The sequence below is a fragment of the Triticum dicoccoides genome, chromosome 4A, assembly GCF_002162155.2.
Source record: "Triticum dicoccoides isolate Atlit2015 ecotype Zavitan chromosome 4A, WEW_v2.0, whole genome shotgun sequence".
Lineage (NCBI taxonomy): Eukaryota > Viridiplantae > Streptophyta > Magnoliopsida > Poales > Poaceae > Triticum > Triticum dicoccoides.
This window is the reverse complement of record NC_041386.1, coordinates 669,805,863-669,818,897: the sequence shown is the minus strand read 5'-3', so window position 1 is coordinate 669,818,897 and position 13,035 is coordinate 669,805,863. Positions and strand designations below refer to the sequence as shown.

Below are 13,035 nucleotides of genomic sequence, written 5' to 3'. Positions count from 1 at the left end.
GGGGGGGGGGGCGCCCCCCTTTCCTTCTCCACCAAGGCAAGAGGGGGGAGTCCTACTCCCGGTGGGAGTAGGACTCCTCCAGGCGCACCCCTAGGGGGCCGGCCGCACCTCCCCCCTCCCTCCTTTATATACGGGGGTAGGGGGCACCTCTAGACACACAAGTTGATCTTCGTGATCGTTCCTTAGCCTTGTGCGGTGCCCCCCTCCACCATATTCCATCTCAGTCATATCGTTGCGGTGTTTAGGCGAAGCCCTGCGTCGGTAGAACATCATCATCGTCACCACGCCGTCGTGCTGACGGAACTCATCCCCGACACCCTGCTGGATCGGAGTCCAGGGGTCGTCATCGAGCTGAACGTGTGCTGAACTCGGAGGTGCCGTACGTTCGGTGCTTGGATCGGTCGGATCGTGAAGACGTACGACTACATCAACCGCATTGTCATAACGCTTCCGCTTACGATCTACGAGGGTACGTGGACACCACTCTCCCCTCTCGTTGCTATGCATCACCATGATCTTGCGTGTGCGTAGGAATTTTTTTGAAATTACTACGTTCCCCAACACCATCATGTCCAGTAGTCAAGAGATAATCATTGTAGTTCCTGATGCCTCATAACATAGTGATGTCATCTACGATAAGAGAATTTGTCAATAGCTGAAAAAACATTCCCACAAGGAATATCAAGTGTCCAAGGATGAGGTGCTCACTCATAAGTCCATAAGGGTTAAGAGCTGGTGTAGTTGAAACTGGTAATTCTAGTCAAGCTGTTGGAATTAGGGTGCTGAGCTATTAGGTTCCACTGCGAGTAATTAATCCAGTAGTTGAAGTTTGTCACTCTGATCTTGGCTCTCCAGTACTCCTTGTAGTTAGCCTTCACATGCCAATGAATTCTTATTGGGCACATATAGTAGTGCATTGGACAAGAGGTGCCAAGCCGTTCTTGTCATGATCATTCATGACAGAACCAAGATAAGGTGAGTTTCCCCTTAAAGGGTGTAGCATCCGGTAGTTGAAGTTTGTCACTCTGATCTTGCCTCTCCAGTACTTCTTGTAGTTAGCCTTCACATGCCAATGAATTCTTATTGGGCACATATGAGTAGTGCATTGGACAAGAGGTGCCTAGCCGTTCTTGTCATGATCATTCATGACATAACCAAGATAATGTGAGTTTCCCCTTAAAGGATGTAGCATCCGGTAGTTGAAGTTTGTCACTCTGAACTTGGCTCTCCAGTACTCCTTGTAGTTAGCCTTCACATGCCAATGAATTCTTATTGGGCACATATGAGTAGTGCATTGGACAAGAGGTGCCAAGCCGTTCTTGTCATGATCATTCATGACAGAACCAAGATAAGGTGAGTTTCCCCTTAAAAGGTGTAGCATCCGCTATCAGATTGTTAGAGATAATATTTGAGACTTAGAGATGAATATCTATTAGAGATAAAATAGGTTTAAACAACATTGCCTTGTACTTCAAGCCTATCCCTCTCCCATGTGCTCTATATATATCCCTACAAGGGTCGGATCAATACAACACACAACAATACAAATAACCATCATATAATTTTCACATGGTATAAGAGTCATTACACCAATGTCATCGATCGTTGGTCACAATCACACCTTCCTCGGCGCGCCGGCTCGGGGAGATCAATCTCCTCTCACCTGGGCGTGGCAACCGATCTGATCAATGATTAGATTGGTTCCATAGATTAGATTAGATCAATCTCGAATTTTTTAGTTCTATAGGTTAGATCTACTTCGTCTGCACCGACCATGGACGATGACGCGGTTCAGCTCGCGACGACGACCAGGGCCATGTGCGCATGGGCTCTACATTGACAATCCGCCGAGCCGTGCGCTGCACGGCCGTAGTCCATCGCCAAGATCCCGCAGCCACATCGACTCCATAGCCCATGCACGCATCGAGCAGCAAGAACACAGTACGAGCATGGCATGAGCTGTGGGCTCCAACCGCGGCCCTTCCGCAGGGTCGACCGGCAACGCGGACGCCGGACTGCTGTGCATCCGTGCATGGCATGAGCCTTGGACTCCAGCGACGACCCTTCTGCAGGGTCGATCGGCAACGCGGGCGCAGCAACACTGTGCGGACACGCGCGTCCGACCACGGGAGGGCATCGCTCTCACGCAAATATTTCGATCCGATCTATAGTGGTCCTCAGGCTTATGCGCCTGAGTCCGCTCCACAAGATCTGCAGCTACCCAGGAACGTACATGGCGGCTTCGCCGAGCTGAGCATCGCAGGACCGAGGCCAACAACAATTCTTCACTGAGGCCAACCACAATTCTTCACCAATCTGCACTTCATCAAGCAGATCTACACCGACCCCGCGCCACAACACCGTGCTATACGATTACATCACGCCTAAGAAAAGAAAAATCTTCGTCCAACACATCTACGAGAAGCTACCACCACATGCACCATCCACACGCCAGGCTGGTGTGGAAAAATATGCAATTCTTTATTCACTTCTCCGGCACGACACGACATTGATAGTTCGTCTCCACGAGGGACACCTTCAAGCGATCGTCGACATGCTGCTGCGACGCCATCGCCGACACTTACGGCCAAGGTCTTCATCAATGTGGTTGAGGGAGTTCCGAACTAGGGGTGTCCGGATAGCCGAACTATCATCATCGGCCGGACTCCAAGACTATGAAGATAGAAGATTGAAGAGTTCGTCCCATGTCCGGATGGGACTTTCCTTGGCGTGGAAGGCAAGCTTGGCGATACGGATATGTAGATCTCCTACTATTGTAACCGACTCTGTGTAACCCTAGCCCTCTCCGGTGTCTATATAAACCGGATGGCTTTAATCCATAGGACGAACAACAATCATACCATAGGCTAGCTTCTAGGTTTTAGCCTCCTTGATCTCGTGGTAGATCTACTCTTGTAACCCACATCATCAATATTAATCAAGCAGGACGTAGGGTTTTACCTCCATCAAGAGGGCCCGAACCTGGATAAAAACATCGTGTCCCTCGTCTCTTGTTACCATCCGCCTAGACGCACAGATCGGGACCCCCTACCCGAGATCCGCTGGTTTTGACACCGACATTGGTGCTTTCATTGAGAGTTCCTCTGTTTCGTCACCGATAGGCTCGATGGATTCTTCGATCATCATCAACGACGCAGTCCAAGGTGAGACCTTCCTCCCCGGACAGATCTCCGTATTCGCCGGCTTTGCACTGCGGGCCAATTCGCTTGGCCATCTAGAGCAGATCGAAAGTTACGCCCCGGGCCGTCAGGTCAGATTTGGAAGTTTGGACTTCACGGCTGACATCCGCGGGGACTTGATCTTCGACGGATTCCAGCCACAGCCGAGCGCGCCGCACTGTCACGTCGGGCATGATTTAGCTCTGCCGCCGGACAGTACCCTGGAGGCCGCACTCGAGCCTGCTCCGATCTTCAATTTGGAGCCGGCCGCGCAGATAGAGGACGGATGGCTAGACCTCGCCTCGGGTGCCGCAACCTCTACGGCGATAGAGCCAAACACTGACTTTGTCCCTCGCGAGGCTCGTGACTCCGAGGTGCCGGACTCCCTGCCGGACTCCGAACCTCCCGCGCTCCCAATCGAATCCGGTTGGGCGCCGATCATGGAGTTTACGGCCCCAGACATCTTTCAACACTCGCCTTTTGGCGACATCTTGAGTTCGTTCAGGTATCTCTCATTATCAGGAGAGCCCTGCTGGACCGCAGCCAGGACGGTTGGGATGCGGATGACGAAGAAATTCAAAACCCACCCACCGCCCACTTGGTAGCCACTGTCGATGATCTAACCGACATGCTAGACTACGACTCCGAAGACATCGACGGTATGGACGACGATGCCGGAGATGACCAAGAACCAGCACCTACTGGGCACTAGAAAGCCACCCCAACTAACGACGTATACATGGTGAATACACCAAAAGGAAGCGATAATGAGGAAAAACGGGACGTGGCGAAGGACAACTCCCCCAACAAACAAACAAAACGGCGACGCAAGCGCCGTCCGAGGACCGGCCTCAATAAAAACGGCACCCATACATACCCGACCTTAGAGAAGGGCGAAGCAGTGGACGACGCACGTGCCACCAAGCAGCCATCTGAACATGATGAACCGGACAGGCAACCCATCCCTGGCGAAGATGATCTCACATCACCAGAGCATACGAATCTTCATAAAAGACTCGTCGCCACGGCAAGGAGTTTGAAGAAGCAAAAGAGGAAGCTCAAAATAGCGGAGGACGCACTCAGAATGAGATGGAGCAAAGTACTCAACAGTGCAGATAAACATGGCGCCAGTCACCAGACAAAGAGCTATCCGAAGCGCAAGCTGTTGCCCGAATTTGACGAGGAGGCCTTAGAGCCCCCGCTGCCAAAAAAGAAAGAAGCCGCCTGGCCGGATAGACGACCAGATGACAGGCCAAGAGCAACAAGGGGCGCCGCACACAAACCGGCACACGATCAACATAAAGATCCTCGGAAGAAGGATGATCCAGTCAGATTTATTTATGGGCCAAAAAAGAAGACTCCAGGAAGCAACACAACCTGCAGAGCATTTGAAGACAACGGCACACCCAAATACAGGGGCGCCGCACACCCACTATGTTTCACCGACGAGGTACTGGATCATGGATTTCCAGCGGGATTCAAACCCGTAAACATAGAGGCATATGACGGAACGAGAGACCCCGGAGTCTGGATTGAGGATTATATCCTATACATACATATGGCCAGAGGAGACGATCTCCATGTGATAAAATACCTGCCCCTCAAGCTCAAAGGGCCAGCTCGGCATTGGCTTAAAAGCCTCCCAGAAAACACCATTGGAAGTTGGGAAGAGCTTGAAGATGCGTTTCGAGCAAATTTTAAAGGGACTTATGTCCGCCCTCCGAATGCAGACGATTTAAGTCACATAAATCAACAGCCCGGAGAGTCAGCACACAAATTCTGGAACAGGTTCCTCACTAAAAAGAACCAAATAGTCGACTGTCCGGACGCTGAAGCCTTAGCAGCCTTTAAACACAATGTCCGAGACAAATGGCTTGCCAGACACCTCGGCCAGGAAAAACAAAGAACAATGGCCACACTAACAAGCCTCATGATCCGCTTTTGCGCGGGGGAGGACAGCTGGCTGGCTAGATGTAGCACCAGCGACCCGAATACATCCGAAGTCAGGGATGGAAATGGGAAATCTCGACGCAGAAAGGATCAACGCCGGGATAAAGAAAAAGGCCCAAGTAGTACGGCGGTCAACGCCGGATTCAAAAACTCTCGGCCGAACAACAAAACGTTGTCCCTCAAGGACAACAGCGACGAGCTATCCAACCTAAACAAGATCCTAGACAGACTATGTCAAATACACGGTACCTCCGGAAAGCCTGCAAACCATACCCACAGAGATTGTTGGGTCTTCAAGCAGTCCGGCAGACTTAACGCCGAACACAAGGGGCTCGATACACCAAGGGAAAGTGACGAACCCCAAAAGCAGCACTCCGGAAAACAGAAGACTTTCCCACTAGAAGTCAAAACAGTGAACTCACTTCATGTGATATCACGACAACAAAGCGCGGCTCCTGCCATGTCAAGACACTGTCCGCATAATGGGGATAGACCCTACCAACATTCGCTATAACAGCACTCCCTTCAAAGGAGCGACGCCAGGCCCTTAAGCCAACTATACGGGCTCTATACCACTAGAGGTTGTGTTCGGCTCATCCGACAACCGCCGTCACGAAAGGCTCACTCTTCGCCGCACCCCATTACACAGTTGCCATCAAGCACTACTGGGACGCAAAGCTTTCGCCCGCTTTAACGCCTTACCACACTACACGGCTCCTATACCTACGATGCCCGGTTAACGCGGCATAATCTCATTAAAGAGTAACTACGAGTGTTCCTCGACCATGGAGAGCGCGGGGCTGCTTTGACAGCCACTCCGACCTTGCAGGTCAAGGTCCCTAAATACGGGTCATTCAGACCCCGGACACGGTTAGGCGAGTCCGGCGTGAATAAACAAGGGGCTTCCCAGCCGCATACCCCCTTTATAAAGGGCCGCGCGTTTCAACAATGAGAGCCAATAAAGCTCAGCTTTGTTTATCTACCAAATTATCCTCTATTTTAACATAACTTTTGCATGATATTTCTTAGAAACTAAGTCCTTCTCTTTTTACAGATGAAGCACGTGCTACACCCGTCCAGGACACAGCACAACGGAGACACAGTCGCAGACGTGCAGCAGGGACCCATTGCAAGGATTCTTTTCAGATTAAGACCCTGTGTAAACCTTTCTTACTGTCTCTTGTTGATACACATCCCCCGGTTTCCTACCATAGCCGAGGAGGAGGCTGGCGTTTTGGCATCGGCCGCGTCAGAAGTTCCCGTCTGTACCTGGATACTAGGGGCTCAGGGCATCGTTCTGCCCGGTATCATAAAGACCGAACACCTCAGGGAGTGTTCGGCGTCTCGAGTTAGGCCTTATATGCATCAGCTCCGAATCATGTCTTTGGCCAAATGTTGGGTTTGCCCGACTCCTGTGTTTTTCTGCCTTACGTTCCGTATCACCAGCTAACGCGGCACCAGGAGAACTACTGCGATTGTGCCCCGGTTCGGCCGGGCGAGCACCTCAGTAGAGAAAGCCGAAAACTGACTATCATGATATAGCGAGAGTCTGGTCAACCACTCGATCGACAATTGGAATGTTTAGAATTCCTCCGCTTTGATGAAGGACCGCTTCCCGGTCAAGCACATACGCACCTCGAGTTCGGAGATGAGCGGTGCCGCCAGGGGCTATATAGTAGCCCCACATTCGAGCTCCTATGGCTAAGTGAAAGTGATAAAGCATTATAGTCCGGTTGCCTAGTTTGCTACGTTATCACCTTCTTAAAAGGACCAAGACGTTGGATTAAGTGTGACAAAGCGTTTTTCTTTTTATAAACACCCCCGCACCATGTGCGTGGGGGCTGAAGCCAAAGACTGCCATCTTTCAGATTATACATAAACATACGGCCGCACAGGAGATAGTTCAACACTTGAGCTCACAAGTATAAAAAGCTATTGTATTATAAACATGATCTCAGAAATCATACATGTCACTCAAACATAACATTTTTTGAGCACTGCGACTCTATTAAACGAGCGCCCTGCAGGACTTCCTCAAAATAGTGCTCGGTGGGGAACCGACTTCTATCCGAACCCCGGGATGCAACAGCGGTGGCATCCATCTCAGCCCAGTATGTCTTACCACGGGCAAGAGCCATCCGCGCAACTTCTATACACGCCGACCGCTTCATCGCCCCAATACGCGGCACCGCCCCAAGGAATTGCTGCAACAAGCCAAAATAACTCTTCGGCTTGGATCTTCCCGGCCACAGGTGAGTGACCACATCCGTCATGGCAAGTCCGGACAATCTATTTAGCTCAGCCCACTCAACCAGCCGATCACTCAGCGGAAGTTGACGCTCCGGACTATGGAATTGAGACCAGAAGAGCTCTTCCATTTCATGACCCTTCTGGCTTCGGAAGTGCACGACTGCGTCCGCCGCACTCGCTGCCAAGTCCAGATAAGGATCCTCCGCACCATACAATCGGCCAAGCTGAGCATACTTCGGATCCATGAACTTCCTGCAGCATAAAGGGCTTTCCAACCACAATGTCTCGGATTTGGCGCAGTTCCTCCTTCATAGCCCGCATCGCACTACGGCCATCCTTGGCTTTGGCGTCGGCCTTCTTCACGTCCTCTTGTTCCGCTAGACGTTCTCTTTCAAGAACCTCCTGGCGGTCGGTAGCAACTTTTAATTTCACGGCCATTCCGACCATCTCCTCCCTGCTTCGGCAGTGAGCAGCCTTCTCGGCTTCTAGCTCTTCGGCTGCCTTCGAGGCAGCCGCCTCGCTTTTTCTGGCTTGCTCCTTGGCCCGAGCAAGTTCGGCTCGAAGGCCTTCCATAGCAGCAGCGCCATCTGCATCAAGCATACAAATTGTAAGGCACGGGCGTCAGCTCCCTTACTAGGCGACCGCGGAGCAACCACGTACCTTGTGACTCATCAAGTCGTTTATTGAACAGCGAGATGTCCGCATCCGCAACGTCGAGTTGCCTTCCCAGCTCGGCAAATCCATTAGTCCGGCTGGCCACCGGACGATCCGCCACCTGCATAGGAAAGGTGGCATTCTATAACTGAGATTACGATCCTTGGCACGCTATCGCTTTCGACAGCATACCAAGTCTCAGGGGCTACTATCTATACAGGGCGCACTTCATGTGCAAAACTGTCAAAAGGTACGCTATTTTTTGCATACCTCAAAGCCCGTCAGCAAGCTTCCGACGGCCTCATACAACCCGCTCTTGGCGGACGAGATCCTTTCAATAACCATACTCATTAATGTGCGGTGATCTTCCGAGATGGACGCCCTCTGAAGCAAATCCTGCAGTTCCACCGGCCGTACTCCAGTTGGTGCCGAGCTCTCAGGCCCTGCCGGACTCGGGGAGACCCTCCGTGACGACACCTCAGGGTCGTCCGCCCCGCACGATGGGGCGGCAGATGGAGGCGTTTCGCTCTCCATCATCTCCGGACGAAGGTCCCCCGAAGATGAGTTGTGCTGAGACAGGCTGAGATCCAAACTACAAGATGAAAACTTCGGTTACCCTCAAAAATTAAACAGGGGTATCCACTATGAAAAAATTCCTCCTTTTTACTTACGGCTCGCTGGAGGGCTGATTCCTCCGAGGAGACAGTGCGGCCGGGGCTTTCCCCGGCACAGGACCTTCCGGCACAGATTTCTTTCCCCGCTTCGAGGCCTTGGCCTCCGGGTCTTCGGAAGCTATCCTCTTCTCCCCCTGGAAGGAGGGACTCTCGATTCCTCCCTTACTGAAAGCCTCCTTGGCAGAAGTGGTAGTTTCCCTGTGCCCCCCTTCGCCCTCCTCTGAGGGCGCAACTTCCAATATTTTGATTAACACAGGATCTTTTGTGGACTCCGGGAGGGGGGCCGGACACCATATCAGTTTCGCTAGCGCTATCCACTCTTGTTCAAGGGATAGCTGGTTAAAGGGCGAACCCACGATAAATAAGTGGATAGTGTGTCCGGACAGAGGGCTACTTACTTGAGTATCCGGGCGATTGCAGCTTAGGCCAGCGTCCTCGGTCAAGTCCGGACGCATATCTTGCGATCCGAAGAACAGTTGGTACATCTCCATGGGTGTCAAATCCATAAAGTGTTGAAGAGCTCGTGGCCCCTCCAGATTAAATTCCCACAGGCGGAGGGGGCGACGTTTGTAGGGCAGTAGGCGCCGGATCAGCATGACCTGTACTACTGCGACTAGATTGATCTCCCTTTCTTGGAGGCCTCGAATCCGGTCCTGCAAAAGGGGTACGTCTTTGGGCGGCCCCCAGTCACGCCGCCTGTTGACCCATGACGTCAGCTGTTGTGGAGGGCCCGAGCGGAAGATGGGCGGTGGCCTTTGCCTGCTACCCCTGGGAGCGGTGATATAGAACCACTCCTGTTGCCACATGCCGAGCTCCTCTTGAAAAGAGCCCTCGGGCCATGGAGCATCGGCCCTCTTGCTTATAAACGCCCCTCCGCACTCTGCCTGCCGCCCCTCGATCATCTTCGGCTCCACATTGAAGGTTTTGAGCCACAAGCAGAAGTGAGGGGTAGTACGGAGAAAAGCTTCGCAAACGACAATAAACGATGAGATGTGGAGGATGGACTCCGGAGCCAGGTCATGGAATTCCAGCCCATAATAAAACATGAGCCCCCTCACGAAGGGGTCCATCGGGAAGCCTAAACCCCTACGGAGGTGAGACACGAACACAACGCTCTCGCCGGGCTCGGGAGTAGGGATAACTTGCCCTCGGGCAGGCAACCTATGCGAAATCTCATAGGTCAAATACCTGGCGTCTCTCAGCTTCAACACGTCTTCTTCCATGATGGAGGAGGGCATCCACCGGCCCCGTGGGTCGGAGCTGGACATTGTCGAAGGTCGAAGGTACCCGAATCTGGAAGCCCTGGGTGTTGGAACTCGGGGGCGAGGAGCGGATTCGATTGAGTATTGAAGGAAAAGAATTGGCCTTGGTCTCATTATAAAGAGGAAGAATACCGAGAGCCGTCTTCGTGACCGTTTGGAACCCGCCTTCGATGGAGGGGGCGTGGCGACGAGCGCGGTTGGGTTACCCACGTCCGTATTGATGGGAATCCCGAAATAAGGGGAACACGATCTCTGCTTCGACAAGACGTGCCAAGGAAACCGCTTCGCTAAACGCGCTGAGCTGGTACAATAAAGACAATTTAAGTAAAGGCTTGGTGATGGTGTGATGTCACGCCATCAAATACGTCAGCAAATTGAACTTGTGAAAATATTCTTCTCTCTACGGTGGTATGTGGAAATTATTTTGCAGAGCCGGACACTATCCCGGTGTTCACAATCTTCTATGAATTATTTGGAGGGAGAACCCGCCTTGCAATGCCGAAGACAACATGCGCGCCGGACTCGTCGTCATTGAAGCCTGGTTCAGGGGCTACTGAGGGAGTTCCGGACTAGGGGGTGTCCAGATAGCCGAACTATCATCATCGGCCGGACTCCAAGACTATGAAGATAGAAGATTGAAGACTTCGTCCCGTGTCCGGATGGGACTTTCCTTGGCATGGAAGGCAAGCTTGGCGATACGGATATGTAGATCTCCTACCATTGTAACCGACTCTGTGTAACCCTAGCCCTCTCCGGTGTCTATATAAACCAGATGGCTTTAGTCCATAGGACGGACAACAATCATACCATAGGCTAGCTTCTAGGGTTTAGCCTCCTTGATCTCGTGGTAGATCTACTCTTGTAACCCACATCATCAATATTAATCAAGCGGGACGTAGGGTTTTACCTCCATCAAGAGGGCCCGAACCTGGGTAAAAACATCGTGTCCCTCGTCTCCTATTACCATCCGCCTAGACGCACAGATCAGGACCCCCTACCCGAGATCCGCCGGTTTTGACACCGACAGTGGTCTTCATCACCATCATCGTCAACACACCGCCTCCACGTCGTCCACAAGATGGGTACCTAGCGTCCTCTGACAAACTTTTCTGCAAGATGCGACCATGACGGCAATGACCGCGTCATCCACGATGGCACGACTGCATCGACACGGCGTCTCTATAGTGACAATCCCTACACGGCCACACGGTTCTGGCAAAACCAATGTGTGCTCGATGGGTTTCCTCCAGTCCTGGTAAAATCGGTGGACTCATCGCCGATAGCACCCTCTAACATCCTCGAGGTGCATTGTCCATGACTGCAACTCAGTCATCTACAACATAGCGCAATTTTTGCGCCTCCGACTTTGTGCGGCTTCATCGACTACGATGACTACACCATCGGCACGATTTTCTTGACCACGGCTACATCTCCATCATCGTCTACCTCGACATTGGCATTAGTGGCTTGGTCTACAGCAAGTCATCGGCAATAACTCCAGTCAATAGCGTCTGCGTCGTGACTAGCGTTGACGCCACTCTCCATGTGACTGTAGGAGGGAATAGAGGATAGACTGGGAAGGCACCACAATGGGACGTAGTCACCGTCCTAGGTGTCGACGCTATTGAAGATGGCGCAGCGGAGAAGACGACGGAAGCGCAAGACTTCAAGTTCAGTCACAACCGTTCGCTTCACTCCTGCTACGACTGAGGGGGGTGTTAGAGATACTATTTGCGAGTTAGATATAAATATCTATTAGGGGTATTAGAGATAAAATAGGTTTAGACAACCTTGCCATGTACTTCAAACCTATCCCTCTCTCATGTACTCTATATATACCCCTACGAGGGTCAGATCAATACAATACACAAGAATACAAATAGCCATCATGTAATTTCCACACAGATAACTGAACAATAAGCTGACTCTTCATTCTAGTTTATTCTTTGGGCTATGTCAAATGTAACTTACTCTACACAAATTCTTGGTTTTGTACTATTATATTGGCGAACACATGGGGCATTTGGGGCAGGTACCAAGCGTGTCACGTAAAACGCTGAGAGGATAAACAACAAGTAGGAGACCTCAGAGCGTGAAACTATGAGTAGGTACAAGTCACAGTCCGTGTGACTGCAAAATAAAACAAACAGTCAGTTATCCATGCTAGTTACTGGGATATTTTCTCCATGCATCAAGAAAATAGACAATGGCTTACTGTGGGCTTGAGTTTTCCTCCTTCCATCTTGTGTAGTGAACTTTGTAGGTTCATCAAACTTGGTTGCAGGTCCACAGGTATACCCTTGACCAAGGGCCTTCAGAGTGAAATTCATAGGCAACTCTAGGGTCCTTGTTGTGGTCCCTCATCGACCAACCTAAACTTCAAAGGAGGCCACAACATCAGCAAGGTCCTATGCCAGTAAGCTGAGGACTCCAATCTTTGCTCACACAGCAGCAAAGGGATTTGTAGAATTACCAATCTCTGGTCTTACACAGAAAAAAGAAAGCTCTGGTCTTACAGAGGTAGGGAAAAGAAGAGAGGGCATTTGGTTGGTAGGAGCGGTGGAGCTTCATGGGGGCCATTGCCCCCCCTCCCCCTACTCTAGAAAAACTATCCCTAATTATTAAGTTTGAATATCAATTATTTATGGACGTGTGGACACCGTTGCGCAGGGGTGCTTTTGTGTTCTTCATGGACGACCCAGAACAAAATTACGGCCGAGAAGAAATTTCCTTCTCACCCAGCTGATATTATTTTCAAATGCCATCTCTTCCTACAGATGTGAACACCATTGGGGAAGCAACACGATGCTGAGCGCATGAGGGATACCATGGAGAAGATCAGCAACACTCGCACTCTTGATCCTCACTTTGCGTATCTGGTCCGAGTTTTTGGAGTTTCCAACTTGCGCCGGGAGGAAGGACATGTTGATTTAGTGGATATATCTATTGTGCTCCTCACTTCATGTATTTTCGAATTATCCTGTACTTAATCCGTGTTGTCTTGTACCATTTGAACTTAGTTGTTTGTAAGGTTCAGAACCTGTTTGAACGCTGCCTTGTGGCTTT

General features: G+C 51.2%; 1 pseudogene; it reads right to left on the bottom strand.

The window, feature by feature from the left end:
• The window catches only part of LOC119284026, a 28,819-nt pseudogene extending 16,270 nt beyond the window's left edge, over window positions 1-12,549 (bottom strand).
• Between the last annotated feature and the right edge of the window lie 486 nt (window positions 12,550-13,035).